The sequence below is a fragment of the Dreissena polymorpha genome, chromosome 1, assembly GCF_020536995.1.
Source record: "Dreissena polymorpha isolate Duluth1 chromosome 1, UMN_Dpol_1.0, whole genome shotgun sequence".
Lineage (NCBI taxonomy): Eukaryota > Metazoa > Mollusca > Bivalvia > Myida > Dreissenidae > Dreissena > Dreissena polymorpha.
In genome coordinates this window covers 65337466-65358449 of record NC_068355.1, presented here as the reverse complement: position 1 = coordinate 65358449, position 20984 = coordinate 65337466, and the positions used below count along the sequence as shown (strand labels likewise).

At 33.9% G+C, this 20984-nt stretch overlaps 1 long non-coding RNA gene across 1 annotated transcript; it reads right to left on the bottom strand.

The window, feature by feature from the left end:
- Positions 1–13432: 13432 nt before the first annotated feature.
- Positions 13433–19855, bottom strand: LOC127832718 (uncharacterized). The gene is made up of 2 exons (XR_008027083.1): positions 15304–19855; positions 13433–14749 (listed from the first exon to the last, which is right to left on the bottom strand). It is a non-coding gene; the product is annotated as an uncharacterized LOC127832718 (long non-coding RNA).
- Between the last annotated feature and the right edge of the window lie 1129 nt (positions 19856–20984).

Below are 20984 nucleotides of genomic sequence, written 5' to 3'. Positions count from 1 at the left end.
AGTTATGCTTCTCGGACCATTGAATAAGGCAATTTAAAAGTATTTTTGAGAATATTGTAGACCATATATTAAGGGTGCTAGCACGAGATATGTGACAAACCTGGCGTGAACAGTTACAAAAAACCCGCAAAACTACATACCATTCTTTAGAGATGGGCTTATTTGTCATTTCGTCAAATGATAATGACAAACAGAGAAATGAACTGATATCTTTTGTCAACAACTATTGTACATTTTGAAAAACCAACATTGGCTATAGTCATCAACACCAAGTGCCTGGGTGTGTTGTGTTAAACAAAATATATTATAAATGAAAAACATGATCAATGGAATTGATTAGTAATTATATTCTTGAACAATTAATAAAACATAAACAACTTCCTGATAAACAATGCACGCTATTCGCAAATGGAAATAATGGAAAGTCGCACGATACCTGTTCATGAAAGGGCATGTCTTATGTCGCCATGAAGTCGGAACCGCTGTCATCTAACAACGACATGGCATCGTTGTCGCATATCTAGAAAAAAATGCAAAGAAAAAATGATTATATAAAATGTTATAACGCACAACAAAAGACGGTAGATTAATATTCCCGCATTAATGCGGATCACGCTGTCATATGCTGCAAGAGAATAGCAAGAGAATATAAAGAAAACTCGCACAGTACCTGTTTAGTATAAGACGCGTTTTCCGTCTCCATTAAAAGGCATGGTTGACTCGATTGTTAATGGTGTTATTGCCGGACTGACACATAGAATCAATGAAGTTGAAAATCAAAATACATATCTTGTAAAGGAAAACAAAGCATTGAAAGAACAAGTATTAAAACTCGAAGCTGCGCGTGATAACGCTAAACAATATAGAATTTCAGGTGTCCCGGAATCGGACCCGGATGATAGAGAAGACACAGACAAACTCGTCTTGCAGTTCTTCTTCAAATACAGTACAGACACCTTTCGGTGTATACTCGTACTAGTGCATTGCGGTGCAAGATGTGTCTATGTACAGTTGATGTGATTGAAATAAAAATAAACAAAAAGAATAAAAATACTATGTATAGTGCAGGTAAAAACGCCAAGTACTGTTTACTATCGTAGGGTCACTGGAATCACTTCCGTCTTGAAGCTGTCGATGGTTGCGCAGCTGACTTTTGACTGGGGAAGGCTGTTCCAGAGGAGGCGAATGGTGTCTGGAAAGAATGATTTTTGGTTACACTGGTTTATAACAAATGGTACCAGATAGTGGAGTCCATGACCTCTTGCAGAGCTGATGGCAGTGAGGTTGGATGTAGGGACTTCAACAAGACCATTGACGATGCGAGGCTCTGCGCTCTTGGAGAGATGGCCATCCTAGTTGCTGGAGCATAGCAGTAACACTGCTGGTCCTTCTGTAGTCTGAGAAGACCATCCTTGCGGCTCGGCGTTGCCTCATCTCAAGCTTCCAGATATTTGCACTGGTGAATGGTTGTGCGAAGACGTGGGTGCAAATATCAGCCTGGACGAGATTGACCGCAGTCACCAATCTGGTAAAGCCGTTAAAGGAAGGCCTCGGCCCATTCTAGTTAAATTTGTCAGCTAAAGAGCTCGACAAAAATTGTACCACAAAAGGCGCAAACTTAAACACTGCCCTGGCCTAGAAAAAGTCTATGTCAACGAGACTTAACAAAAGAACATGCACAGCTTCTCTTTAACGCTCGAATGCTAGTTCGCTCCAAACACATCGACAGTGCCTGGGCAGCGGATGGGTCAGTTCTCATCAAGGCTGTACGACAAGGTAATTCCACGACACATAGACTTCATACCCTGTATGATCTTGAGGCGTATTAATAAGTGTTCGGGACAAAACGTTAACGCCTCTATCTTTTGTGTGCAGTGTTAAAGCTTTCTTTACTCTCAGATGTCACGTGCGTAAATGTGTACATACAATATATACCTGTGGACACTTGATATGCTTGAACAAACTTACGCGAGTTACCCACATTGTTTTGTTCTACACGACTGCACCCATTGGTTGAACAGTTTTACCAGGTACTGATTGTCTAGTCCGTCGTTTTGTATAAACAATAGCAAAACGATCATTAAATTATTTAAAGGGGCCTTTTCACAGATTTTGGCATTTTTTTAACTTATTCATTAAATGCTTTATATCGATAAATGTAAACATTGGATCGTAAAAGCTCCAGTAAAAAAATCAAGAATAAAATTAAAAAAAGGAAAATAACATTGCCCGGAACAGGTTTCGAACCAGTGACCCCTGGAGTCCTGCCAGAGTCCTGAAGTAAAAACGCTCTAGCCTACTGAGCTATTCCGCCAAGTACACGTACTAGACGTATTTTATACCTTATATAAGCAATCTTCGTAGTTTCACAAAATTTAACGATAAAAACAGAACTCTCCAAATTATTCAATCGTTTCGCGTTGCAACGCTTTATAATTTTTAGGTTTTAAAATCGTCAAAAGATGCATATAATGGCTATATTAGACCATGGTTAATGTTCAGTATTACTGTTTCCTCACAATTATCATAACTAAAACGAAAATTTGCGAATCTGAAACAACTTTTTTAAATTTTGTCAATTTACCAACGCGTGAAAAGATCCCTTTAATACGAGAAATATTTGTGTTCATATCATGCTTAGCCTAGTTTTAAGATTTTCGATTGGCTATTAGCAGATTAACAATGAAGCGAGTTAAGCCAAGATGATGTACCACACATTATATTATAAGTAGTATAAATTCCCCCGCTTTTTTGCTCTTATCCAAAAACATTAAATATATGTACACGGATACAGTTTTTCCTTACATTAACCTAACTGTAACATATATTTTTTCGGTCTTTTGTTATCATTTGTCAACATTGTATGACATATGTGGGGTGAACTTTCACGACTCACTGTTCACTGGTCAAGTACGATCTTTCGGTAAGATATTTTGAGAACAACTTAGGTTGACCTCTCACGGTCCATTGATTAAGTGCGACCACTAAATTCGTAATTATATAGATTGGCATGTATTCACATACATTATTACATAAGTACAAGTGTGCAAGTCACATACATGCACGCACGCACACGCACGCACGCACACACACACACCATATATAAATTCATACATACATACATGCATGTTGTTTTGGTATGCTGTTGGTTTTTTTAGTTCTATTACGATCAGGTGATGTACATAAGAACCCAGGGCCCTCTTTGTCTAATGCATCTCTTAACACAGATGCAAACAATTCTTTATCCACTTCCAATGATTCAGCAACAAAACACGTAAGTTTTGTTCATTATAACATTCAAAGTCTTATAAAAAATATTAAATGTTCTTTACACAGGTCTACGTGAATTTGATGTAATTGCCTTTACTGAAACATGGTTAAATAGTTCAATTTCATCTACTGGTCTCCTCTTTAATGACGTCCACCAACCAATTCGTAAAGATCGACCATTCGATTCACATGGTGGCGTTTTTATTTACGTTAATGAACGTATTGCTTTCAAACGCAGATATTATCTTGATTTAATTATGTAGAATGTATTTGGATTGAAGTGTTTCCCTCAAGAAAAAAATCTATTCTTGTTGGCGTATTTTATACACCACCAAGTGCTGATAGATCATATATGCATTCTTTAAAAGATTCTTTTGCGCTAGCCAGAGAAACACGAATAAATGATATTATTATAACAGGTGATTTAAACATTAATGCTCTCGCTAAATCGACTGCACGAACAACTAATGAATTATGTCAACAGCATGACCTAACGCAACTTATTAACGAACCAACACATTATACTTAACATTCAACTTCCATAATTGACGAAATCTTTGTAAGCAATCGGAATACCGTACTTCTTTCTGGAACAGGCGAACCCTTTTTAGATCAAGCTGTTCGGTACCACTGCCCTGTTTGTGTTACATTAACTTTTACAAAACCAAGATATTAAACGTTTTATCGACATATCTGGCGTTGCGACATCGGGGATGATTCTTTACTACGACAATTAATGTCAGATACCACTTGGGATTTAGTAAAATGCAAAAATGTTGATTTCTACGCAGAAAACATAACTGAAACAATATTGAACATTGCACGTACATGTATTCCGAACAAAAATGTGTGTATCCGTTCTCGAGATCTTCCATGGATAAACGACAACATAAAGAAAAAAAATCGTAAACGGAAACGCCTATACCGAAAAGGAAAGCAATGTAACAGTATTACCAATCGGTCAAATTTCCGTAATATCAGGAATGAAGTTGTTCTACTTTTACGTAATTCGAAAATTGAATATTTTAACAGTATTGCACAGAAAATCAAGTCATCCGATCTTTGCGCTAAAATTGAATATTTTAACAGTATTGCACAGAAGATCAAGTCATCCGATCTTTGCACTAAAGACTGGTGGAAAACACTTCAAACATGTATTCCAAGTAACACAAATAAGTCGATTCCGCCTCTTTACAATGATCAAACCAATATTTTTGTAGTGGAGGATACAAGTAAAGCTGATATGCTCAACAAGTACTTTGCAAGTCAGTGTTCAGTTGATGAAAGCAACCATGATCTTCCACCTATGCACTAGGCTAACTCTAACAGTCTTCAGTCTAAACATATAACAGAGGAGGAGATTATTGACGCAATTAAATGTCAAAATGTAGGAAAAGCGTTCGGTCCCGATGGAATAGATAACCGAATCCTCAAAAAGGCAATGCATCCATTAAGCTACCCCTTGTGTGATTTGTTTAACCCTTGTCTAAATACTTGCAAAATGCCTTCTTCATGGAAAAGTGCAAATGTGTGCCCAATTTTTTAAAAAGGCGATCCATCCCTAGTGTCTAATTATCGTCCAAAATCACTGTTAAATACTACTGAGAAGGTCTTTGAGAGAATATTACATAAACACATTTTTAATTTTCTTCGTGCGAATGATTTTTTTGCACCCACTCAATCTGGTTTCTCGCCTGGTGACTCCAATGTAAATTAGCTTACATATATATATGGTACATTTTGCAGGGCCCTTGACAATGGCCTTGAGTTCAGAGTTGTATTCTTCGATATAAGTTAGTCTTTTGATAAAGTATGGCACAAAGATCAATTATGCAAATTACAACATGCAGGCATTCGAGGAAATCTTTATTGTTTTTGTCAAATTATCTTACTAATCGTAAACAGACAGTAATATTACCAGGATCGCATTCAACCCCTATTGAAATTCTCGCCGGAGTCTCGCAATGCTCTATTTGAGGACCACTTATGTTTTTAGTGTTTTAAGTTGGGTCGAGTAACATTACTCATTAAGAAATTTGTCACATCTCCAAGCAATTCAAGCGCGAACGTCATTGTATTCGAATTCGTTTCTTCCGTCCACTGTACCTGAATGGAATAATCTCCCCGATGTCGCCAAAAACGCTAAATCGATCCATTCCTTCAAAAGGCTCATTAACACAGATCGACCGATTGCAAATCTCCTGTTTTCGGGGGGCGAAAGACGATCTTTAATGCTACACACGCACCTAAGAACAAAGTGTTGTGCTTTATATGAACATCTTTTCAGACGCAATATTATTACATCCCCGTTATGTCAATGCGGACGTCATGAAACGACGTCACATTATTTCGAATGCACGCAGTATGCACATATTCGCGAAGAACTTCTTAACCCAATATCCGTATATTCTGTCCCCTGCATTGAAACTATTCTATATGGAGACAACACTCGTGACTCCTTAACAAATACTAAAATAGCTGATGCAGTTCACAAATATATTGTAAAATTCAATCGATTTGATCCGTAATATGCTACAGAACGACTCTCAACCTTCTTTTTCTCTTTTGCCATAATCATGTATTTCAAAACTTCTATTATTCTTTCCTACGAACTCTGCCAGTCTCTTTCCTTCACCCTTCAAATGTAAACCTATAACATGTTTGTTTTCCTTTTAACAAATGAAACTATATACTCAGAGTTTCTCTTTCTTTTTTTGAATGCTTATATTATCGTGTAATCATAAAAAAACAAATATGTTCGTCTAACAATACGTAATTGTATTTGTATAGGGAGAATAACTATATACGACATTGTCTTTCGTTTCCATCCAATTCAAACATGTTATCTATATAAATGTTGTATGTAATTCGATGTATAACAATTGTTTGAAATACATATGTTTAAACTAAACATCTGCAATGGAAAGTACACATTGATAAAACATGCTTTAAAATAAGCAGTAAAATAACTCTGCTAAAAAAGATATAACATAATCTCACTTTTGATATGAAGAAATTATTTCATAATTTATATATTCTAACCTGTTTCGATTACTGTTGTACGATCTGGGGGAACGCTAATAAAACCAATTTAACAAAAGTGAATATTTTACAAAAACGCGCAGCGAAAGTCATTCTACAAACGCCAAATAGAACACCATCCAAAGAATGTTTTTACAGCTTAATTGGCTCTCGTTTAATAATAGATGTAAATACCACAGGGCAATCTTGATATATAAATGTGTCAACAATCAGATTCCAAAATATTTAAATAATATTAAAACTTTTTTGTCGAAATCACAAATATCTGCAACCCATAACGATATTGTTAATACCAAAGCGAATACAGGTTATAAGAAACGAAATTTTTCATACCATAGCATGGATATTTCGAGCAGTATACCACTTGGAATAAGAATGGCATTCTCTATCTCTGCTTTTAAAACGCAATATAAAGCACATTTATTTTCTAATCAATGATATGGCATGTGTTTTGTTTTATAACCAATGATATTTCACGTGTGTCTGTCTAAAAGGCAAAATGTGTGTTATGTATGGGTGTAAGAAAATATTGTTTGAATGTTTCACTTGTTATAGACCTGTGTGTGTATGTTATTTTATGAAGGCCACATTGTAAAAAAGTATTGATTCATCTGCATAATATGTATAATGTGTCAAATCTTTTATTATTATCATTATTATTATTAGTAGTAGTAGTAGTATTATAATAATAATAATAATAATAATAATAATAATAATAATAATAATTATTATTATTATTATTATTATTATTATTATTATTATTATTATTATTATTATTATTATTATTATATGTATTCTGAATACTTTCAATTGCAATTCGAATGATTCGTGATAACAAATTTATTATTAAGTCAAGATTGTCTTGAACTAATATTCTGAGTGCTGATTTCAGTCACTAAAATTTTCGTAATGAAAGATTCACACACATAATGCAAAACGTTATGTTGCACTTCTTTTGATTTAAAAATGAAGACTTATAATTTATTCATACGAACCTAATGTTGGCAAACGTTCTAGACACATTTCTTCGTTAAACATGTATACATGTCAAACATTGTTTAGACAGCCGCGCCGAAAATGAAGTCGCTAAAATGTGTTTCAATAAAAAAAATTTAGTTCGAATGTCTTGAAGTAGGTAAAAGAAAACCCGTAGTTGAATTGGAAACGCTTGTGTGAATAGGCATAACAAAAGCATGTGGCCATCTGTCGTAGTAACCCATCTGAACATAATGGTTGTTCAATATAAAACATGTTCGAAATATGTGTATTAGTTGTACACATTTGTATGTTTAAGTCTCCAAACGTTGCTGCCCATGATAGATTGGCATCGGTAGACGAAGGGGACAAATACGAAATCCCGTCTGTGACAGAACTTGAGCGGATGTCTTCAACCGATTTAATGAAAATCTATTGGAAGTAAGTAATCAGGTACCATTTGTCTTGCAATATACCACATAACAGGATTATCACAATTCTTTCCTAACGTTCAATAGATATAGATATACGAGAACCCTAAATTGATATATACGTTAATATTCAATAGATATATAATAGAATCTTCAATATATATCTACGAAAACCTTCAATAGATATATACGAACTATACTATAACTCAAATCTATAACTCAAATCTATAACTCAAATACTCAAATCTATTCCAATAGATTGTTTAATCTTCGCTTGGACATAAGTTTCGTATTTCATTGCTTCAAATACTGAATGAGTATATAAAGTAAATAGTTATTCATTGATATCGTTAAATGACGTCACGGGTGTACAACAACGACGTTATTAGCGATCATTATTATTGTTACAATGTTGGTGACGGAATATGGAGGATACTACGCACGATAAAATTATTACGTGGCTTCATTCTGGCCCGAAAGGTGTGTAAAGAAGGAAAGAAACTCACGAGATTTAGTCTGATTGAAAGAAATGACTATCTTTATACTTCTGTTATATCTCAAAACACTTTAAATATGCATGTACCTTAGCTTATTGTAAACAGAATAGCAAAAAATAAAACAATTGGTATCCGTATGCAATTTCGCATGACGCATTACAATCATATGTATGTCGAATCGTGCCCCGTAACACGAAACGCACACAATCCTTGATCACTGTGCATTTGGATGGAATCGAAACATGAGCCGATTCAAAACTGATACATACAACAGTGCTATCATTTTTTTATAATTCTACGTCGCTTTTGTTTCTATGCTGCAGAGTTTTTTAATGCTCTGTTTAGGTATAGTGTAATGATAAAACGTTTTACGTTGTACAATGCATTATTTATATTTGATTTTACAAGTACGCATGTAAAAACTATTTAAGTTCATGCGTTCAACAGCATGCGATTAATTTTCCACTGGTCAACCTTAGTTAAGAACAGCTGCAAGCTTTTAACGGTAAGAGCCAGAAACTATCAATTGATTGTTTAGACGTGCCCATAATACTATTCAGTTTTCTTGTTCATGGGAGGGATACAATTCATTAAAACTTTGATTTGGTTTTTCTTCATTCAATGTGGTACAATATGGTCAAACTATATATCATTTGAAAGGTAAAGACGGATAGAATAACATAAACACATTTTGACATTCAATTTTTTTTTTGCTTTATTCATATTTTTGTTTAAAACCAATACATTTGTACACTAATTTACAAAATCTCAATCTTAAGTTAGGAAGGATGTGCACTACCGTAAGTTGAATAAATACAAAGCAATATACATATACAAGGTCAAGTTAGCAACATTTCACAGAAAATTATTGTCAGAAAACAACAAATGAGTTATTATTCAACTGCATTTTTTTTTTGATAATTTTCTTAAACAAAATTCTAAAAATAACTAAACTGAACTACTTTTTAAAAATTCAGGTATGGTGGATAATAAGAGTCACCATTCTATTTCAAGGGCTTAACAATTTTGCTATAACCAAATGGAAAATTTTAAACCATCTCAAATTGAAAGAAATTGCAGACGACATATAAAATTGTAAATAAATATAAAGAAATAGGTTTGGCTGGGTAGAAATCATTGTGATAAAAGGAAATATTGCTCATTAATAACAAGATTTTATGATTTTTGTGCAGACAACTCTAGACATCATAGTTTTACATAGAAATACACAGCTTGGTATCATAGTTTTTTTCTTTCTTCCTTCCTGAACAACTACTGTCCTTGTACCGTTTTGAATAATGTGTTCCTTTTGGCAAACCGATCTTTTTATACATTTGTATATCGATTCCTTCTACCCATTTTGAAAGTGTGGCACTCGCTGTGCTCCGTTGAAAAAACGTGCATTACAAATCGGTCGAAATCACGTGAAGTAGTAAGAAAACCTCGTATGTGTATACACATACCTGAGAAAACACATCATTATTTTGACAGTTGGTCGCGACTAGTAAAACAACTGTTAACATTAACAAGGAAGAGATCGCGCTTAATAACAGAAATGATCACACACAGATAAAATCACTTACCCCATTTCAAATATTTTCCAGCTGAAAATTTCCCCCCACACGTCTTTTTTTAGTGTAATTGTATTGTTTTTCTGGAGCCGAAGTGCATCTCACATAATATCCATCCGACTTTCGTTATTTTCACTTTCGTTATTAAAAACTTCGTTAAAAGAATTATTTTTACATTTAGGTTGTTGAAGCGAATTATTATTATATATTATCAATAAAATAGTACACCGTGATGAATTGAACGGAGTTTCGTATCGATCTTTCTGTCAGTCTGTAAGCGTACTATTTTGTGCGCAATAATACAAGTACATGTGATTCGACATCAATTGTAAACATTGGCGAAATGCTTCTTACAAAGTTTGTTTTTTTTGGAGTGTTTATGAGGTCTGATCATGCAGTTTGCACACATCAACGGAAGGATTACAATCCAATGCATTTGTCATCGTCAACCGTTTGGAATGTCAATTAAGCGATGAGTGAGTTTTAAGCATGTTTCTTTCAATTTTATTAATCTAAAAATGGCTGCCCCCATCGTCATGAAATGACATGTGTTCGAGTTTTGATGTTTCTAGATATGTTAAAAAATACTATTTAAGCGTAACTTGCCCTCATCAATGTCGATATTATTAACTAGTTATATAATTTTTTCCGCCGAAATACGTTGAATAAACATTATTCAGATTTTTGAAAATAATGTCTATTTTTGTGTTAACATCGCTTTGTATTTTGATTGATTTTGTCGATGGTATGAGATTTTGCTGCACAAAATTGGTAGCAGTTTGAAGGAAAACCACCCTTTTAAGTTAATATGTAAACATTTTCAATGTGGCACTCTTCGTTTAGTCAAATTTGAGTTCAATGGTAGGGGTCCCACATTTTTCAATCTGAAGCCTCAACATGAACCTTAAAGCGTTATATTGTTATGCTTAGCTAAACTAATCCTCACAAGAACGTGCTTAAAAGTAGATCAAAAGATTTTGCATAGTTAAACAATTATCTAGAAACGTAATAGTAAAATGAATTGACCATTGCCAATTGCATCTTAAATTATAAATCTTTAAAAGGTTATTTCAGATTTGAACACAAACTTTCACCTGAAAATTCCTCGTTATAAACATATACGAACATTGAAGCTAAATTTTGGAGGTGGCAAATAAAATATTGGTTAAGAGACGGTGTGTTTCTTCTGTCACTTAAATTAGCTCGGGGAAATCCTCTCTTGCTCAACGTTCTTTCTGTTGACCATCGTTGACTGCTTCAACGATTTGTCGTACTTTATATAGTGATCGACATAGCTGCCTTATGTATAACGGCGAATGAACTCTGCCCCTCTTATTGATCGTGGAGCTTTAGGTACGCATATCGCATCTTGGAGGATCCGCTTTGGTTAACCAAAATATTTCGAACAATTGTAGATATTTTGCGTTTATATTATAAAATACGCAATCCAACACGGTAATCGCAAGGACAAGACATCTAGGCGATAGGCTCTTAATGGTTCGTTCTTAGTTCTTATTAAACTGGGCTTAATGCAGTTTTCGTTAAGAAAAGACATTAAAACGAACAATTCCATACAAATAAAATGTGTCGTACTTGAAAAGCCTTTGCTTACTGCTCTTCCTAATAAGAATCATTTCATCACGCATATACATAAATAACGGTACGCTCTTGAAAATTATCTAATTGGCCCTGGTTCAAGAACCGATAGCTAACATTGCTCCTTCATGAATTTGTTTCTTCTTATTACTATGTGTATCTTTTGTTTCGATGTTTAAATATATAAATTTACGACATTTAATACGAAAATTCAAATCATGCAAATCTATGTGAACAAGTCTTTTTAGCGCACGCCTTCTTGCAGGTACATCAATCGGCTACAAATTCTCTGTAAGGACGTCATACGGATCGGCAGTTTGACAGATGGAGGCAAAGAAATATGCGTCGACAAACCGTATAGACCAAGGGCACCCTGCATCGTGTATTCATTCGGGTAATTGATCCCTTATGATAGTATTTGATAGACATTGTGTTCAACCAAGTATTAAGCAAGGTCCACTCAAGACTTAAAATACAAACAGTTTGCTTGTTTATTTGCACGCATTTTTTACACCATTTTTTAACAATATTTCTTGTATAACACTATTTGTAGCATTCAGATTAAATTGAACTTATTATCAATTGAGCCTTGTTCTGAGAAAACTGGGCTTTATGCATGTGCGCAAAGTGTTATCCCAGATTAGCCTGTGCATTCCGCACAGGCTTATCAGGGACGAAACTTTCCGCCTAAACTTGATTTGAGGTCAGGAGGGGCTTCCTTGAAACTAAAAATGCCATACAAGCGGAAATTGCCGTCCCTGATTAGCCTGCGCGGACTGCACAGGCTAATCTGGGACGACACTTTACGCACATGCATTAAGCACAGTTTTCTCAGAACAAGGCTCAATTTATGTCGATGTTTTTATCTGGCGATATCGCGAAAGAGGTAAGGTACAGCTGACCGTTCAGTTGAATGGGGATGTATGTTTTTCAACTAATGAACTAAATCGTAATGTAAGTTAGATAGGCTTTTATCCTAACCAATTGTTGTAGGCGACGATTCGATGTGGGTTTTTTAAGGTCATTTGAACGTGAACTCTTTGCTCAGACCTTAAAATAATTTTAATGAAATTGTGAGGTCTGATATTACATTTATGCATTCAATGTGCCATCCATGCCCACATGCTTTTGGCTGCCAATTAATGAAAATAATCCCTGTATGCAAAAGCTTATGCCAGTAAATGGAAAATGCCCTATTTAAACCTGAGTTATGGCCGTATAAACGATTTCATTATAAATCAATACACAATATATGTGGTAAGGCCGGGAAGTGAATCTCGATGTTCTGAATCGCTCACGCGGTTGCATGGTCTTGTGCTTTTAGTCATTGGACAAATAACCTTCATCCTTTGGGAAACTATACGTCTCAAGTGCTGGATATGCGAATTATAGTTATCAATCGAATTTGTAGACAAATACACATTCAGCTATAATATTTGTCCATACACTTCTGTAGTGTTATATTGTTTATTTCAGCATCAATTTTCAGTTTGATTTTGACGAAGCTGTGGTAAACTTGTTTGGCTGCGATGTGTTCGCAAACGATCCCAGGTGAGATTGATTTTAATTATTAAGCATTTATGAGTGTTTTAAAACATTAGGCAAATATATACGATCGTATTAAAACATTTAACAGATTAAATGTTCGTGAATAAAAACAAACTAAAATAAAAGTTCAGAATACATAGTAACCGCAAAACGAAGAAATAATACTTATAAATAAAGTTTCACTCGAACAATAGAAAACTCATTTATTTCGTAAATACCCTTTTCCTTTCGGTGATATCCATTATTATGTGCAGATTGTTTTACACAACCCAAATTTTGAACGCACAGTATGTTTAAACTCTTCGTAGTAGTTCCCTTCCCTATAGTTTAACGGTATACAATGTCACCAAATATAAACGTTCAACGATTCAACTGTTTTTACTCATAGTTATGAGTAAATTTATTATTCTCTATTCTCAAAATACTATTAAAATCTCATCATCTTTATAACCCATATCATCATCATTATCATTATCATACAAATAATAAACCAAAGACAAAATAGGAGTGAGTGCTTGTATTTGACAGGACTTTCAACATATAAATGCAAAAAACAATTCTTCTGACGCCCGTATGTGTTGTATGTGCAATGGATATCGACCTCAACGGCGCCGCTCAATTGATGAGCCTCGAGACGACTGGAAACGGTGTAACATCTTTGTTCAGGTGTATAAAGAACTGAAACGATACTATTTAAATGCTGTAGGGCACGTAATTATGAATTCTTCACATGCACATGTGTGTCATGTGAAAAAATGCAAATTTATTCATAACAATTAGACGTCATGTATTTATCTCAAATAAAGAGTTACTGTTTGAATAAACTGATCCCGGCCAATGCCCAAAGTGCACACAGGACACCCCCAATGCCCATCAATCACGCTAACTTGCTTAAATATTATAAATTAACAATTGTGAAAAATTAATTTGTTCAAAGAAGCTGCTAATATCTGCAAGATTCATCTATCACCACCAATCAAGAGAAGTGTACATGACTTCACGTACACCCCATACAATAATCAGTAGTAATAAACGATTCAGGTAAAACCGCGAGCGGGATACGCAACCCTACTGCCATTTTTGTTTTCTTATTTTTTCTTTTAATGGCAGGGGGACGTATGAGGACCCATGGCTCGAGACCGGTGTCTAGGTGCCTTCATCACCTCCCGAAACCTCTAATTTTAGAGAAATCTACAAATAAGCAGCTATTATTATACTGTAAACATTAAGTATTATTTAGTAAAAAATGTAATTAAAACATTATAAATTTCATTGCGCAAATTAACATAAAAAACAAACATCAAAAGCATCCCGCACACACCCCGGACATCAACATAAAAACAAACAAATCACTCAAACCATAAAATCCATAAAGCACCTAAAAAGAATGTTGATAAATCAGAAGTATTCCGAGAAATATATAATTGCATATGACGAACAGCTATATTAAACCGACTTCAACATCTAACCAGTCACACCAAAATGAAAATATTAAGTAATCGTACAATAAGAATGTCTTTAAAATTAAACGTTCATTACGAAAGACAACAAAAAATAATAACACTGAAATTTAAACATACCAATATTTCAATAAATATGCTGGAGGTACTATCTCCAGGAAGTGAGAGTCTCGAAAAACATGACACCCATAACTTAAAAAACCTCATTCAAACACAATATTAAGTAAAAAAAAAAAATTAGTCAAAATAATCAAAAAAACTTAGCTGCTTCAGACTTAAATGAAAATACACCCATCGTCTTTCCCAGTAAAGGAATCGGTTTGTGTTAAGATCCCATCTCACATGGACTAAAAACCGAACTGAAAATATACTAAATATAGACATTATAATTGCAAAATTATAAACATAAAAGCAATTTAACCAATTATTTAACCATACATTTGCTCATTAAGGGCGGGCGGGCGGGGTTATCACCCTTTCGTTTTCTTGTTCCATAACGTTTGCCTGTCAAATACACCCTCGAATGGCGACTCAATAGATGTGTAAATCATATATACCCCAAAACGAAAAACTCGTGCACTTTCGCGCTAAAACATGCATACAAAACCCGTGCATTATTCGCGCTAAACCATTACCATAATCTCTCTTCTAAATAACACGTAATAAACCATACTATACCGTATTTATCAAACCGAGAATAATTTCATTTACTCATAGTTATGAGTAAATTTATTATTCTCTATTCTCAAAATACTATTAAAATCTCATCATCTTTATAACCCATATCATCATCATTATCATTATCATACAAATAATAAACCAAAGACAAAATAGGAGTGAGTGCTTGTATTTGACAGGACTTTCGAATAAAACAAAGAGAGAATACAAATAATATGAAACATAAAATGAATACCCAAATATTCTCCACCACGTTATATACCTCTCGAACTGTGTTTTAACTGAAAAGATACAATTACAAACATGTGTAAAAGCAATAACAATAATTCAGTCAAAATAGGCACACTATGGCCTTCAACAACGGTCAACTGACCACACAAGCCAACTGGCTTATCAACATCAGGCACACTCTGGCCTTTACAAACGGTCAAATGACCACACAAGCCAACTGGCTAATCAACATCAGGCACACTCTGGCCTTCACAAACGGTCAAATGACCACACAAGCCAAACGGCTAATCAACATCAGGCACACTCTGGCCTTCACAAACGGTCAAATGACCAATCGAATAATGCACAAGAAAATTAAACAGATATAATAAAACAATATTTACAAAATTAATGAAAAAAAATTAAAACGGAAATAAAAAAATATCATAATCATAATCCTTTTAATAATAATAACATACTACATAAACCATACCTTTATGTTCTCCAATACTTAATATACCATTCGTACTGTCCAGTTACTGCACTGCAAAAAATAAACTTGCAAAGATTGTTAATTCCATGTGAACATGCTTTTTAAGAAAATAAGGTCAACTCACAAAAGCCAACCGGCTTTCACACATCAGATCAACTTGCTTTAAAAAACGGTCAACTGACCATACAAGCCAACTGGCTCACCAAATGAGGCCAAATGGCCGTAAACAAATTGGTCCAATGACCACAAGGAACATACACACAACACAAACACAGAACTTAATAATACTCAAAAGCATTTCCAAATTATTTATATAATAATATATTATAGTGTCTTTAAATGTGCTACGAACAACACATCATACATTTCAAATCACACATACATTAATAATGACTTTTCACAAATCTAAATTTAGCGACACCGATAATCTGTCTTTCAAAGAATCTTTAACATATCCGTTCTTAGTGGAAACACTTTTTCATCTACCATGTCTTTGCCAAAGTCTATCCACAGTCTTATTATTGGCACTTATAGATGCTCCACCAGCACGAAAAGAATGAAGTTCATATTTAGAAGAAACATAACCCAATAGACTTAACTTCTTCTTAAAACTATCATTTATAGTAGAATAACTTATATGCTTATTATTAGAAATCAATTTGAAACAGTGTTTAACATTACACAAATAAACTGGTCTAAACACATAATCAGTAGATGAACATGCAATATCTGCAACACACAAATACTTTTCAAACAATTTCACAGATGTGTCTGTATTAGTTTTTGCAATCAGAACAGTATTACTCTCTTAAAATGTCCGTTTTTGACTTTTCAACTTTAATATCACAATGCGTATCTAAAAATACAACATCTGATATTTTAACAGACAAAATTTCACTTATCCTAAAAAACCAGCATAAGATAAGAAAAAGATTGTAACGTCTCTTAAATACCCCAAAGAACAATCGCCCTCAGAAACAAAAGTGTGATAAAATTTCTTTAATATATCTGATGTAATAGGCTCTTTTTTAACTACCGGCTTTGCAATTCTCCAAATGCACCCAAATAAAATACATCATAACACTCCTAGTAATAATAATAACATACTACATAAACCATACCTTTATGTTCTTCAATACTTAATATACTATTCGAACTGTCCAGTTACTGCATTGCAAACAATAAACTTGCAAATATTGTTAATTCTATGAGACTTTCGTTCTAAGAAAGTTCGGTAACCTGACAACACAAGCCAACAGGCTTTCACACATCATATAGACTGGCTTTAAAAGCGGTCAACTGACCATACAAGCAAAGTGGCTTTCAAAATCAGGCCAATTGACCTTAAACAACTTGGTCCAATGACCACAAGAGACATGCACAAATACCAAACACATTTTACTAATGTTCTCACAATCAATACGTATGTTCTGCTCTTAAAATTAAAACTACCGACTTGACATTTGTTTTTAGGTTCAATTCACCAACACAGACATACTTTCAGCTACTGATCGAACCCTGGCTCAAAATTCCATGGCAATAGCATAAGCTCAATTGATATACTAGAACACTGTATTAATTTTGATTTACTAATTTGAAAACAACAAAATGCTTAACACACACAAATACAAAGCTATAGGTACTTGGTCGGCTGCAAAACTCATCAATTTTTGGAATTTTTACCCATCAAACAAATCTCAAAGAAAACCGCTATTGATGCAAAGTTGAATTTCTGTGACTCTAAAAGGAATACATGTACCATCTGAGAATAATCCCTGTTGCTGAATCTTTACTTGTTTTTGTTCAATTAAACGCAAAACCTAGAAACTCCTTCATTTTTACGTGCTAAACCATAACCATACTCTCTTTCTCTTCTAAATAATATGTATAGACCAACATCATTCGGTATTTATCAAACCTAAAATAAATTCATTCACTCAAAATTCGTTAATGTAGTATTATCCATTCACAAAATACGGTCAACTATTCCTCCTCCTCATCAATAACGTTAGCATCATCATCAACATTTATAACATCATCATCAATAAAATCATCATTATTAATCTTAACAAGTTATTTTCTAACACATAATTACACACACACAAAAAACAAAAACAAATTATACCTTTCGAGCTTCCCTCTTACTATAATGTTACACTATTCATTATTTATTCTTCGAACTGTCCGGCTTCTGAAAAAATAAACTTCGCAAACATGTGTAAATGCAATTTCAACATGTGTTTTGAGACATTTTAGTGAACTGACACGCAAGCAAACTGGCTTATACGCATCTGAAAAAATCTGCTTTCAACAAACTGTCAACGGACAACCCGAGCCAACCGGTTAATTTACATAAGCCAATCTGGACCTTAATAACATACATTTAATGTTCTCCAATATATATAATATCCTTCGAACAGTACAATCTTAACATTAAATAAAAACAAAAATGTAAATGTAAACGCACGTTTTAATAAGTTTGGTTAACAAACTACACGCGCTAACTGGGTTTATCCACATCTGGTCAACTGGCTTTTACCAAAACGATAAGAAAATTACACATGTAAACTGGCATTCAAAAAACGGCCAAACACCATAAAAGCAAAATGTCTTTACACATCAAGCCAACAGGCCACCAAACAAGAACAAAAACTATCACGAAAACAAAATGACTTATATTGCAAATAAATCCGGTCTACTTTTGTTATCATTACAGTACCTAATCTTTAAAAATGCATTTATCTATGACGAAACTAAATTTAACAAAACCGATAAATGCCTTTCATCTAAGTTTAAAACAACAGTCTTATTGTCAACGCTCTTTTCAAACCAAATTTATACCACAATTTATCCAAAATATCGTAAATTGATTAGCACATATGCATGCACCATTATTGACACCAACCTTGCAGGGAAAACTTAACGTCTTAAATTATTATGAAAAATATAATAACTCTTAATATTTAATTCAATTTAGAGAATTTTTTTAATTGTATACAACAATAACATATAAACTGTTTATTCAATTTCCAGCGAACGAGATGTAATATATGCAAAACACAAACATGTTTCGAAAAAAGTTTACAAGACAAGTCTCTATAGCTGTTTCATAGATGAATAGAATATATATTTCCGTAATGTATCGATTTTTGATGTTAAATTCTTAATTCACAATTGGAAAACCTGAATAGTTTAAAGATATGTTCGCATAAATTTTCATCCGCTCATTATCATACCACGTCATATATCGCACACAACCATCGTGCTGAATTATAAGGAAAACGGCAGTTAATTGTTATTAATCGTTTGTTGAATTATACGTTTGGAACTAATACACAAACTTGTAACACATGTATTACCATATAAGGTGTTATATCTTAAAAACAATAAAAAATAAAGCAAGGTGTTCGTAAAAACATGAGGGAGAGTGATCTAACACTGCTATCAAAACAACCTGGAGTGACACACTATGTGGCCTTACCTATATATAATCCTACCAGACCATTACATTTGCGACCTCTTTTTGGACTTAAATAGTTTCATTTTTACCCAATAATCAAATCAATTGATGTATCTGAATAGTTTGAACTAAACAAAAACAACAGCACAAATAAAGATATGGAGCATGTTATTGAATATACTTATCATAAAAGTTAACAAGGAAAACAACCTGTGTTAATTTCAATCGGAATGTTGTTGCCAGTGTTATTACAATAAACAGAACCAACAAGTCTGACCTTTGTTCGAAGTTCCAGCTCACCATTCCGCTTCTAGCAGAGAATCAGTCCTCTCATCGAAAATCTTCTTCCGAATACTATGTATTTCGCAAATGAACGCCTAAACTACTTTATCACCCTTTCGTTTTCTTGTTTCATAACGTTTGCCTGTCAAATACACCCTCGAATGGCGACTCAATAGATGTGTAAATCATATATACCCCAAAACGAAAAACTCGTGCACTTTCGCGCTAAAACATGCACACAAAACCCGTGCATTATTCGCGCTAAACCATTACCATAATCTCTCTTCTAAATAACACGTAATAAACCATACTATACCGTATTTATCAAACCGAGAATAATTTCATTTAAACTTACATAAAATGATATTCAGTTACATTTTCTACATAATTAGACCTTTTACCAAAAGGGCCGACCATTAAGTTCTTCACGCTCAATGGTGGGAAAGGGGGCGGGTGCCTAAGAAAGTATGACATAATGTAACATGGCGGCATGGGTCAGGCCATGTGTGACGTCACACATTTTTTTAAAATAGTTTTAATAAGTTTTGTTTTCAAATTCAATCTTGATTGAATTACTGCTTCAATGAATAACTATGACAACGGTTGAAATGTACTTTTCTACCATTAAAGTAATTTCAATAATCGGATAGCTCTTTGAAATGGAAATGATATATTAAACCAGTTTAAGAAGTGAAGTGTGTTAATGAAATAAATTTTAATTAGAAGTTACTTTGAAAATATTGTTCGAAAGTGTGACATACGTTAGGCTGGGGTAGATTTGTTACAGTTTGTGACAGGTAAGGTGGGAGGGGGTCACAAATAGACGTACTTTATGGACGGCCCCAATATCTTTTTATTGTAAGAAACGACAAGAGAATATGCCACTTCAACCCTATATAATAGATAAGAGCATCTTGTTGATCATAACCATGTGAATTCTTATGACAACATTCACTTAATGAGAGTCTGCACGAAGATTTGGATGCTTGAATATTATGATAAGCAATACGACAAATTTGTAAAATTTACAGCATGAATAAAAGCACCTCCAGGTTTTCTGAGCATATCTGGTTTTACAAGTGGGGCCTGGCCGGAGAAGATTCTGTTAACAATCAAGGCTGGCAGTTGAAAACGCTGTCTACAATTCGAAAGGAACTCGGTCATACTAATGTAAGTAGAACCTCACCTGAAGATTGATAAAAAAAAACGTGTTTTTTACGGGATGGAAACTGACCAATTATTGATGTCACTGGCTCTAGTAAAAAAAGCTGTAAAATGTCATTAGAGAAAAACATATACTTGATTGAATATAACTGATTTAAAATTAACGTTTTTTTTAACTATTATAAAAAAAATCCCCAGAATATGCTGTCCTATTTATAGCTGAGCTTCCTACACCTTTATCAATGATAATAAGCGTGGTATGCCGATTAGAAAAATCGAGCTATCTCAATCGGGCTGGCTCGGTCTT